Below are 12614 nucleotides of genomic sequence, written 5' to 3'. Positions count from 1 at the left end.
GGCTGGCTGCCACTGCCTTCCATGGCAAGACAAGGAAAAGCTAGTGGCGTGAGGAGCAGACTACCTACAGTCTGGCATAAAAGCAAGGCATGAATTTTCTTTAGGACCCATGCGCTTGAGTTGTCTTGATGGGAATCATACTTAAAAAAAAAAAAAAAATGCCTGCTGAGGATGAGAGAATCCCAACAGGATGGATCCCCAGGGACAAAGGCTGAAAGGATGTCATTCTAGATCAGCTGGAAAGTATACCGCCCATGTCATAAAGCAATGATCTGGAACAATCTCAGTGAAGAATGTTTCGAGATACCGGCAAAAGAACTCAGAAAAGAAAATGTTATATATGAGACATCCTATATATATAGGATGGATGGGAAGGTAAGTGGGAGAAAATAGTTCTAGTCTGATCACTTTGCAAACACTCCAGGGTGTTCGAGATATTGGCTAAAGAACTCAGAAAAGAAAATGTTATATAGAAGCTTGCTATAATGAAAAACCCACTAGTCATTCACTTTTAGTCAAGAGAGAACTATACAAAACCACAGCAAAATAAAGGGTTGAAAGAGGAAGGAGAAAATCTCTAAGCTACAACATGGTCTGTACCCTACTGCAGGGCCAGAGGTGTGGATCTGCCTTGAGTTGTGAAAAGAAAGACACTCAAATCAAATTAGATGTGAGATTGGAATTTTGATTTAAACGTGCCTAGAATTTCTTTTTTCATTTCCTGAAAGTGAGTAATATGTACCTAAATATTCTTAAAATGTAAAATTGCAAGTAAACTATGGAATTATCTCAAAATATCATAGGATGGACATAGAGATATGATGAGCCATGTTAGAAGACAGAGGTGAGAGAAAAATAAAGATATTTTCTCTGTGTACCGTTGCTCAGTATCTAGTTATTCGTGTTTTCAACCATTCGGATTACCGATGCATTTTTATTATGATGTTGTTGTGATTTTTTTCTTTTCTTTTTTTTAAATAAGATTTTATTTATTTATTTGTTATTTATTTAAGAGAGAGAGAGTGGGCATGAGCAGGGGAAGAGGGGGAGGGAGAAAGAATCTCAAGCAGACTCTGCACTGAGCTGGGAGCCCTACTCCAGGCTCAGTCTCAGGACCCTGAAATCATGACCTGAGACAAAATCAAGAGTCATCCGCTCAACTGACTGAGCTCACTCAGGTGCCCAGATGTAGTGATTTATAATAAGAAATGGATATTTGGTCTTTGCCAACTATTCCTGGCACAGAACTCCTCAAACCCTTGGCATTCTCTAAGTGATAAGAGCCATTAAAGGTGTCCTCTGTTATGTTAATGAGATGACTTTTGGACCCTACCTAAGGAGAGCCCCTGCTTGCCAGAACCAACCATGTAATTAGAGGGTTGGAACTTTCACTCCCACCTCCCTGACCTCTGGGGAGGTGAGAATCAATCACCAATGACCAGTGACTTAATCAACTGTCCCTATCTAATGAAGCCTCTGTAAAAACCCAAAAGGACAGGTTTCAGAGAGTTTCTGGGTTGGTGAACCCATGAAGATTTGGGGAAAGTGGCTCTCTCAGAGAGCATGGAGCTCTGAGCTCCTTTCTCTATGTATCCGTTCCATCTGGCTGTTCCTGAGTTATATCCTTTTCTAATAAACTGGTCATCTAATAAGTAAAATGTTTTTCTGAGTTCCGTGAGCTACTCTAGCAAATTAATCAAACCCAAGGAAGGGGTTGTTGGAACTTCTGATCTATAGCCCATCAGCCTGAAAAACACTGGACAAGCTGGACCTTCAGTTGCCATCTGCAGTGGGGGAGGGGAGCAGTCTTGTAGGACTGAGCCCCTAATCTGTGGGATCTGATGCTGCCTCCTGGTAGGCCGTGTCAGAATTGAGCTGAATTGTAGGACACCCAGCTGGTGTCTGAGAAGTGCTTGCTGTGGGGAAGCCCCTGCCCTGGGATTGGTGACCAGAATCGTAATTATCAACTGCTGTTTTGCTCAAGACTTTTACAGTTGCAAGCGACAGAGTCCTGACTCAAACAGACTTAATAAGAAAAAGAGGAATACAATGGCTCACGTAGTGAAAATGTCTAGAGTTCATTTGGGTTCAGGAATAATCTAGGGCTTCAGAATAACATATCAAGGCACCAGCTTTCTCTGACAAATGAAATCCATTTGTTTCTTCCTGGCTTAACTCTGTATTCCTGTTCTTTCTCAGTCATAGGCGTAAGGGATCATACTGTTCTACCTTGATTAATCTTGCAAAGAAATATATATATATATATGGGGCAGCACAGCACTAAATTTCCATTGAGTTCTCTAACTGGCCTATCTTGGGTTATATGTTAACTCCAGCGCCTATGGTACCCTAGTTGGTGAGATATGTAATATGTCCATCCATGTGGTTGGGAAAAGTACGTTAGCATCACGTGAACCATGTGAAATGAGTTACCACAAAAAAGGGACTTTATTAAGAAGTGGGGATTTCAAACGAATTAAGTTAACAGAAGTCCATTAGAGCATCCTCATTTTCAGCCTCTTCCAAAGTATTGCTCTCTATTTTTCCCTTCGGTTCTGTTAGTTTTTTATATATTTGGGGGCTCTCTTATTGGGTGCATAAACTGACCTTTTTATTATCAAAGAAAGTCCTTGTTTGTTGCTTATTATAAAATAGCCTCTGTTGCCTCTAGTAACAATTTTCATTTTAAGGTCTATTTTGTCTGATATTAGTATATCTAAAGAATGGGGTGAGGAAGTCCAAACTACAGAACCCTATGATGTATTAGATTTGGGGAATGTTAATCAAACATACTGATATGGTTTCAAGGTTTGGAGTTTGGTTGGCAGAGTAGGGTTATTTGCCAAGGATAGGAAAAAGGAAGAAACAACAGATGTGGGGATAAAAAGAGAATGAGTTTCATTTGGAATATTATGAGTTTAAAGATGATGAGAGAATCAAGACATCCTTGGTGGTTACTTTAGCACCATATTCAGCAATATGACTCCATTTTGAAATCTGTTTGCAATCCCATCATGCCTAGCACACTAGCACAGAGTTTAGCTCAGACTAGATGAAATCCTTATAGAGTAGTCACCCCTCATCCCTGGTTTTGCTTTCTACAATTTCAGTTACCCTCAGTCTACCAAGATCTGGAAGCAGATGATTTTTAGATGTCAGATTTTCTGACGATGCGTCATAAGGTCAGTAGTAAGTAGCGTAACTCCAAGTCACAATGCTCACGTAATTCACCTCATTTTATTTTATCAGGTACGTATTTTATCATCAGACATCATCTTAAGAAGAAGAGTAAGTACAGTACAATAAGATTATTTTGGGAGACCACATTCACATAACTTTTATTACAACATATTGTTATAATCCTTCTATTTTATTATTAGTTATTGTTCATCTCTTGCTGTGCCTATTTTATAAATTAAACTTTATCATAGGTATGTATGTACAAGAAAAAACGTGAATATATGGTTTTAGAACTATCTGTGGTTTTAGGCATCGACAGGGGGTCTCGGAACATATTTCCCACTAATAACAGGGGACCACTGTAGATTGAAGGATTGATTTAGAAAACTTCACACTGTCATGCATGTCCAGCCATTCTAAACAAAATGTAGTTCCCTGAATATACCATGGTTTCGGGGGTTTGTTTTTTCCTTTTGAATCATGGGTCTTTAAACATTCTGCTTCCTTCCTTTGCTGCTTCCTTCTTTTTCCCCTATCATTCACTTGACTACTTGTCCTCCAGGTCTCAGCTTAGAAATCACCATCTACAGAAAACTCTTTCTAATAACAGGATTTTCCATGTAATTCCTCCCATTTCCCCAGTGCAGTCCTTGCTGCATTGTACCGTTTAATAGCCTGTTCTCTGAGGGTTAATACTGCTTTGTGTTTACTATTTTATCACGAGTATGTAACATAATACATGGAAATTCAACAACTGCTTTTTTTAATTAATTAACTTTTAAATAAATATATTTAGGCATAGGAAAAATTGTCTATCTCATTGCCTAGTGTACATTTTACACCAGCATAATCAAATATTAAATGGATTGACTCTTGGACAAAACTAAGGAACAAGACAGTTTCATTTAAAAAAAAAAAAAAGGAATGGATTATTCCAAAATAGATGTCCAAAGAAAATGAAGTTTCTTTATGGACCACCCATCAACTGAATTCTTTTCTGGAATCAAAATTCTGCCTCCCAAAGATGCCCAATAATGTAAACTAAGTCAGTTTTGGAATGATTGGCTGATGGATGATGACACTGGAATGATTGGCTGATGGATGATGACACTGGCTGAGTTTGGTATGTTTGGGATTCATGTCTCAACTGCACAGCATATTTCATCAAATCTAAGATGACATTAATTGCAATCTGCACCATTATTTTATGTACTTTCAGAAAAGAGAAGTAAAACATGCTGATTATGCTGTGACACAATGATTAAGGAATATCTATTTAAGATACACTTCAATATCAGAGATATTAAAATGTGAAAAAGATATATGCCTTAAACTCAACTAAATATGTTAGATAAGATTCAGAATTATTGATTGAGGAAGGACCCAAACTTCATCCACTCTAATCTTACTCAATTTAGAAATAAACTGAGAACCCAAAGAGTTTAAATATACACAGGTACACGGAAATTGAGCAAGTCAATCAACCTGAAAGACCAGATGGGCTGGTTTGTTCTAGTGTTAATATGTCACAATTTTTATGCACTAATATTAATATTAAAAAAGAGACCCAGGGGAAATATATGTCATCATGAAATGACAAATGTCTTGTTCCTGTGTTAGAGATAGCTAATGTATCTCAACAAATAACTTACTTTAAGATTTTTAGACACAAATCCCTGAATCCTACCATCTGTCCCAAGTGAATTCAGGGTTTGTCTAGGGAGATCTGAATCCACTTTTTGGCAGCCAAGGAAGTACCTAATGACATGTATGCATATCTAATGGTATATTAGAGTCTTTCCCCTCTGCTACTTGAAAAGCTTTCATTTAATCAAAGACCATTTTCTGTGGCATTAGGTTATGTAATATTCCACGTGAAGAACAAATCAAATTTGCTATAATTATGGTAAATTTTAAATTCATTATTTCTAATGGCAACTTTAAACTTGGTTCAGTACATTTTAGCCTTCTTGCCACACAGTGCTGTAAGTTTTGTTTTAAAAAGACACTTATCCCCTCTCACTTTCCTTCATTTTCTCCTTCCCTTAACACTGCAATCGAAACACTCCCCCTCAACTCCACCCCCTCTCAAATTCCCCTACCTACCAGGAACCTCGGCCTGCCTTTCATTACCTTGCTAATAACAAAAGCATCTTCATTTTCTCTGGAACTCATGCAGAAGAAACATTTTAAGCTCAACTAAATAATTATCCACCTACTTTCTATTTCTTCCCAAGGGAAAAAAAATCCTGATTGACTGAAAAATCACCAGGTTGTTGTCACCAGAATCCTTAATGTGAAACCTTCCTTATAATCTTCCTTCTTCAACTTTTGTTTTTGATGTGGGAAGTGGCAAAATTAAGGGAATTTGTGGGCTGTGTTAGAAAATGCCACCAAATAAATGAAGGCACATTTAATCGAACGAGTCATCGTGAATGCATTCACTATATGACTGGCATGCCAAAGGGAACGGCGTGCATGAGGGGTGTGCGGTTCTTATAGCTTGCCACCAAGTCTTAGGGCAGCCCTGTGACGTGCCTGAAGGAATGTGCTCAAAGCAGGTCTCTCAGTGCAGGCAAAACCTCTGGGAAGTTTCCAGGGGCTGCCAGCTAAAGAATGACTCACCAAAGCAAGTAAAGACAAAGCTCCTTTTGGCAGACCCAAATTCTGGTTGCTTCCTCATCTTTGTTTTGCAGGAAACACTCTTTGCTTAGAAAGGATGAGAGAAATCACGATTTTATTGAAGAAGGTCTCCAACAAAACAACCTCAAGACTGCCAATTAATTCTTGTTGTTTATAAATACATACATACACGCATGAACATCGACACATACATAAACACATGCATACGTGCGTGCCTGCATACACGTCCATACAAAGGCAATCTTTTAATTGGTAAAAAGCCCTTTCAGAAGCCAGAGTTGGCTCCTGAGCAAGACTGTGACTTAACAAAGCTTGATTTGCTGTCTTCTCCCTTTTATTAATGTTCCCTTTCTCCTCCCTGTCCCATCCCAGAGGGTCTCATTTCTATTTTCTCTGACAGGTTTAGACTCTTATCAGGAGTAAGTTTTTAAAAAGTACTGCCATGTCTGAGGCCCTTTTAGGAGTAGTGAAAGTGTCCTCAAAGGCTGAGTAATTCAGTGTGAAATGTGGACGTGGGCACCGAGAATATGAAAACCATCTCATTTTTTCTTGGCCTTCTCAGCATGGTGGCCAAGAGGGGTCTATTTTATATACTATTTTCTGCTGCCAAAAGACATTATCCAATATACATATTTTCAAAAATACAGAAGCTGGGAAAGATCCTAACAGTCATCTCATACCATCTTCACAGTTTATAGATTTGGAAACTGAGGCCCAGAGAGTCAAGATAGTTATTGCCAGCGGTAATCCCCACCCCCAACAGATTCCTAGGATGGTAGTTTCCAGAAATCCTGCCTTGGAAAAACTAACACTCCTCAGAGGCCCTGAATTTGGGGTCATTTAGCAAGCTAAACAACTTAGCATATGTCATTTGGGAAAGCTGAAGGATTATGTCTAGTTTATATACCCCTGTATTTGATGGAATATCTATATTCAGCTGATTTATGTCTATCAATAGGTCGATTGTTGAGTAAAAGAAAGAAGTCTTTAACTTAATCCTATGGAGCCACAAAGCCCTGGATAAAATGATATTGAACACCCATGTAGAGGAAAGAAGTTACCTGTTCTAACTCGCTAGATGAGAAAACCTTGATAAAATTATTTGGCTAGCTGCTTCTAGCACTAAGGCTGACCAGGTACTCTGAAGGCCTTCTGCTGGTAGTACAGCTTACATGAGATACAGTCTTCAAAGCATTGTTGTTTGCATTTGAATTGGTGGAGATATTCAGATCCTCTCTCCTAACCTTTGCCATGTAAATTACAGCAGAGAACTTGAGACAGTTATGGGGGGTCAGGAGGAACAGGGGTGACCTAAGGATATAGCAGGATAGCAGCACTGCTGTTGGGTGCTGAGTGTTGAGCAAACATCAAAGTAGGGAAGCTGAGCCTATGAGTCTTGAACTGACCCAAGGCTCTCAAGGTAAAGAGAAGTTTCCATCTATGATACCCAAAGCCACAGGAATGAAGCACACTTGTGCTCAAAGAAACACTTCTCAATTTTTGATCTGCAGGGTTCTCTATAGATAGATCTAGTAATGTGATTATAATTAAAGATCATTGGCAAACAAGAAGGTAAACTGTATTCATTACCTACTGCTGTATAACAAATTATCCCCAAATTTAGTAGTTCAAAATGACAATAAACATACATTATTTCTCCTAGTTTCTGACAGTCAGGAATTTAAGTCCATGAAATTTGAGTCCTGACTCAGGGTGTCTCAGAAAGTTGCAACCATCTGAAGGCTTGACTGTGGCTGGAAGATCCACTTCCAAATGCCTTTAATCACTTGGTTGGCATATTGTTGTTTGTTGGTGGAGGCTTCAGATCACTTCCCTGTGAACTTCCCCTCAGGGTGGTAAGTGTCCTTGTGACACAGCAACTGGTTTTCCCCAAAGTGAACAATTCAAGAGAGACCAAGTCAGATAGAAGCTATTCTATTTATGTGCTAACCTCAGATGAACACATGGGAAAATTTCTCTGTAATCTTGGGTCAAAAAAAGGTTAACCATGAAAGAAAAGCAACAATAAATTAAATAATATCAAAATCATAAATAAATAGAAAATCTGAACAGACTGATTACTAGTAAGGATATCAAATCTGTAATCAACAAAGTCCAAGACCTGACAGCTTCACTGGTAAATTCTGCAAAACAAAGAAGAATTAATTCCAATCCTATTCAAGCTCTTCCAAAAAATGGAGGAGGGAATACTTCTAAACTCACTCAAACAAAGCTGGAAGCATCATGCTCCCTGATTTCAAACTATATTACAAAGCTATAGTAATCAAAATAGTATGGCAATGGGGTAAAAACAGACACATAGGTCAATAGAACACAACAGGAAGCCTAGAAATAAACCCATGCTTCTATGGTCAATTAGTTTATGACAAAGGAGCCAAGAATATACAATGAGGAAAAAACAGTCTCTTTAATACATGATGCTGAGAAAACTGGACCACTAACTCAAAATGGATTAAAAAGACTTAAATATAAGACCTGAAATCATAAAACTCCTAGAAGAACACATAGGCAGTAAGCTCCTTGACATCAGTCTTGGTGATAGTTTTTTGGATCAGAAGCAAAGGCAACAAAAGCAAAAACAAACAAGTGGAACTATAACAAACTAAAAAACTTCTGCACAACAAAGTAACTTATCAACAAAATGAAAAGGCAACCTACTGAATGGAAGAAAATATTTGCAAACCATATGTCTGATAAGGGGTTAATGTCCAAAACATATAAATAACATGTACAGCTCAATAGCTAAAAAACAATCCAATTAAAAAATGGGCAGAGGATCTTAACAGACATTTTTCCAATGAGGACATACTTTTGGCCAACAGATACATGGAAAGATGCTCAAAATCACTCATCATTAGGGAAATGCAAATCAAAACCACAATGAGATAGCACCTCACACCTGTCATAATGATAAATCTTTATGTATATATTTCTTTATACAATATCTATTAGTTGCCTAAATAACACAGTCTGTTCAGATTTTCTATTTATTTATGATTTTGATGTTATTGAATTTATTATTACTTTCTTTCATGGTTAACCTAATAGAATTTTTCCTGTATTTTCTTCCTGTACAAGAAAAAACAAGTGTTAGCAAGGATGTAGAGAAAAAGGAACCCTTGTGTACTGCTGGTGGGAATGTAAACTGGTGCAGCTACTGTGGAAAACAGTATGGAGGTTCCTCAAAAAGTTATAGATAGAGCTACCATATATAATCCAGTAATTGCACTATGGGGCATTTACTCAAAGAATATAAAAATACTAATTTGAAAGGATATATGCACCGCCATGTTCACTGCAGCATTATTTACAATAGCCAAGATATGGAAACAACCTAAATGTCCATTGATAGATAAATGGATAAAAAAGGGCAGTATACATGCACAATGGAATATTATTCAGCCATAAAAAAGAATGAAATCTTGCCATTTGGAGATTGCCATTTGCCATTTGGACAAGATGGAGAAACCTCAAGGGTATTATGCTAAGTAAAATAAGTCAGATTGAAATATATAAATGCCATATGTCTCACTCAGAAGTAGAATCTAAAATAACAACAAAATGGAGCTGATGTATAGAGAGAACAGCCTAGTGGTTGCCTGGCGGCGGGGGGGGGGGGTGGCAGGTGGGGAGGAATGGGTGAAATCAGTAAAGGGGGTCAAAAGGTACAAATTTCCAGTTATACAATGAATAAATCGTGGGATGTATTGTACAGCATGATGACTATAGTTAATAATACTGTATTGCATATTTGAAAGGAGTTAGCAAAGTGGATCTTGAAAGTTCCCATCATGACAAAAAAAAATGTGTAGCTGTTTGGTGATGGATGTTAATTGAACTTATGATGTGATCATTTGGCAATTCGTGCCCATATCAAATCACTATGTTGTACACATGAAACTAATATAATGTTATGTCAATTGTACTTTAACAACAACAAAAAGAAACTAAACAAAAAAATTCTGTTCATCAAAAGGTATCATAAAGAGAACGAAAAAACAAATGGCAAACTAGGAGATTTACAACTCATTTCATAAACAAAGGATTACTACCCTGAATGCATAAATAATTTGTACAAATCAATAAAACAGAAAACTAGGCAAAGCGCCAACCACAGGCACTTAACAGAAGAAGAAATAAGTGTGACCCAAACACAAGTCAGAAGGTTTTCAATCTAGTTAATAATCAAGAAAATAATCAAATTACTGCTCTAATGAGATTCCATTTTACACGTATTTAGTTGTCTCAAATTCAAAGATTTGATTATACCAAGTATTGGAGAGGAAGTGAATTAATAGAAAAGGCAGAGGACATTAAATTGTTATAATCACTTTGGGAAACCATTTTGTATTCTGTAAAGGTGAATATTCACACACCTAATCTCTGCCCAACAGCTGTATTCCTGGGTCAGTGACTTTGACCTCTAGGGAATATGTGGCCAAGTCTGTAGACATTTTTGGTTGTCACAACTGAGGGATACTACTGGCATCTAGTGGATAGAGGCCAGGGATGCTGTGCAACATCCTACAACACACAGGACAGACCCACACAACAAAGAATTATCTGACCCACATGTGCCACAGTCAAGAAACCCAGTCCTAAGTAGGGGTCCTAGAGAAAATCTTGCTCATCAAGCAAGATCTTGCTCTCTATGTACATCAGGACATAGAGAAGAATATATTCATCACAGGACAACAAACTGGAAGTAATACCTCCCCTCTGACAAGAAAATAGGTAAATCAACACGACTGGCCATTGAGTGAAATGTACGATTGAACTGCAGCGACAGACAACATGAATGAATTTTAGTGACATGATGCAAAATGAAAAAGAGTGAGTCTCATAAGAAGACATGCAATGTGCTAAACTTAATGTAATGCTCAAAACGAAGAAAAATTGAAAAATGTTTTACTTAGGCATACTGATAAACATATGATTAAACTATGGGGTGCCTGGGTGGTTCAGTTGGTTAAGTATCTGCCTTTGGCTCAGGTCATGATCCCAGGGTCCTGGGACTGAGTCCCACATCAGGCTCCCTGCTCAACGGGGAGCCTGCTTCTCCCTCTGCCGGCCGCTCCCCCTGCTTGTGCGCTCTCTCTCTGATATAAATAAATAAAATCTTTTTTAAAAAGTAAACTATAAAAATAGGCTAGGCAATGATATGACAAAATTCAAGGTACTGATGAGTTTTGTGCAAGACAAGGAGATTGTAGGGAGTCAGGGCGGGGGAGATAAGCAGAGGGAAATTTTGTGACATGTTGAAACACCTGGATTGGCTAATCGGGTTCACAGTTGCTCATTACACTATCACGCTTTATAACTTACCTATGCATATAGATGTAGAATACATACGTATATGCCACATATATTCTTTTGTATCGAGTACTCTATTAGAATATAAATAAATTGAAAAAAATCAGGGTAGAAGTTGTGGGGTGGGTTGTACAATATGATCACACAAGTAACTTCTTGAAATTAGGACAACCAACTCACTTCATCCTTTTGGAAAGGAGCTGCCGCTATTTCTGCGGAGAGTCAGGCTCAAAGGGAAGTGTAATTTGTCCTGGCAGTCCACTAGAATAGCAACCTGCACACAAATACCGCTGACCTAAGCACCCCTTACCTTTGAGCTCTGTTGGCAATGAACACAGGGCAAATAAAACTTGGAAATTATAAGATCTTTTTTTTTCTTTTTGTAGACACTGTAGTCATACACTGATAGGGGCGTAGGATCACTCTGTAACATCAGCGAGAAAGTGGATGGATGATCTGTGCTTTTCCTCATCCCTGAAGGAAAACCTCCATTCCTTTTAAAAATCAACATTTCCAAACAGTGCGTCTTTAAACCCTAGGGTGGCAAATTGAGGTGACCCAAATGATCTGAAATTCTATGATCACCTACCACTTTTAAGCAAAAACAGTAAAGATCTCCTTCTCTTTCTCTTTATTTTTTTGTTTTATTCTAAACAGGTTTTCCAGGTGCCAACCTCCTCTCCTGTTCCTATTCTCGAGAAGCTGACTTTCAAATAATCCCTGCTAGAGTGTTAATTGAAAAGTAAGGTATTAACTATTATAGCTTGGTATGATTGTTCCTGGGGTGATTTTTATTTTCACGGGAGACTCATAAAAGTTGGTGTGGGCAGCAGGGAAGGAAGGGTAAGAGATGACCTTCAGGAAGCTATACTAACTCCAACACCTGAAGAAGCAAATAAATAATATTTGTTATTCAGCCTCTGGATGGTTGGCAAAACCTTGCTTCGGGCTCTGTTTAAACATCCCGGCTCTGTCTACTACTTTTGGAACTGAGCTACAATAAAACCTCCTACTTTCCCGACACAGGAGGAAATATTTTATAAATTAGAGTGTAGAGAATTACTTGGTCAACATTCAGACCTGAAACACCCTGAAGAGTGAGAAAGTTAAGGGGGAAAAAAATAGATATGGAGAAAGGACAAAGGCCAAAATCCATCAAGAGAATGCTTAATAGTGTAAAGAGAAGAAACTTTTCAAGCATCCAAGCATAAATGTCAAGAGTATTTCAACAAAGCCCAGAAATCTTGAAGTCCAAGCCTGGTGGAAGAAAGAAGGAGGGGAGGGAGGGAGGGAGGAAGGGGGAGAGGAAAGAAGGGAGGGAGGGACGAAGGAAGGAAGGAAGGGAGGGAGGGAGAGAGGGAGGAAGGAAGAGAGGGAGGAAGGAAGCACGGAAGGAAGGAAGGAAGGAAAGGAGGAAGGAAGGGAGGAAGGAAGGAAGAAGAGAGGGAGGAAGGAAG

General features: G+C 38.4%; 1 long non-coding RNA gene across 1 annotated transcript in view; it reads left to right on the top strand.

The window, feature by feature from the left end:
* Positions 1-11836, top strand: part of LOC110586883 — a 29193-nt gene extending 17357 nt beyond the window's left edge. Inside the window, exons 2-3 of the long non-coding RNA XR_002480738.1 lie at positions 3250-3288; positions 11815-11836. This is a non-coding gene — a long non-coding RNA (uncharacterized LOC110586883). The remainder of the gene's footprint in view (positions 1-3249; positions 3289-11814) is intronic.
* The last annotated feature ends 778 nt before the right edge of the window (positions 11837-12614 follow it).

This window comes from Neomonachus schauinslandi, chromosome 8, assembly GCF_002201575.2.
Source record: "Neomonachus schauinslandi chromosome 8, ASM220157v2, whole genome shotgun sequence".
Classification (NCBI taxonomy): domain Eukaryota; kingdom Metazoa; phylum Chordata; class Mammalia; order Carnivora; family Phocidae; genus Neomonachus; species Neomonachus schauinslandi.
The sequence above is the reverse complement of the archived record's forward strand: the minus strand, read 5'-3'. Positions and strand labels throughout refer to the sequence as shown.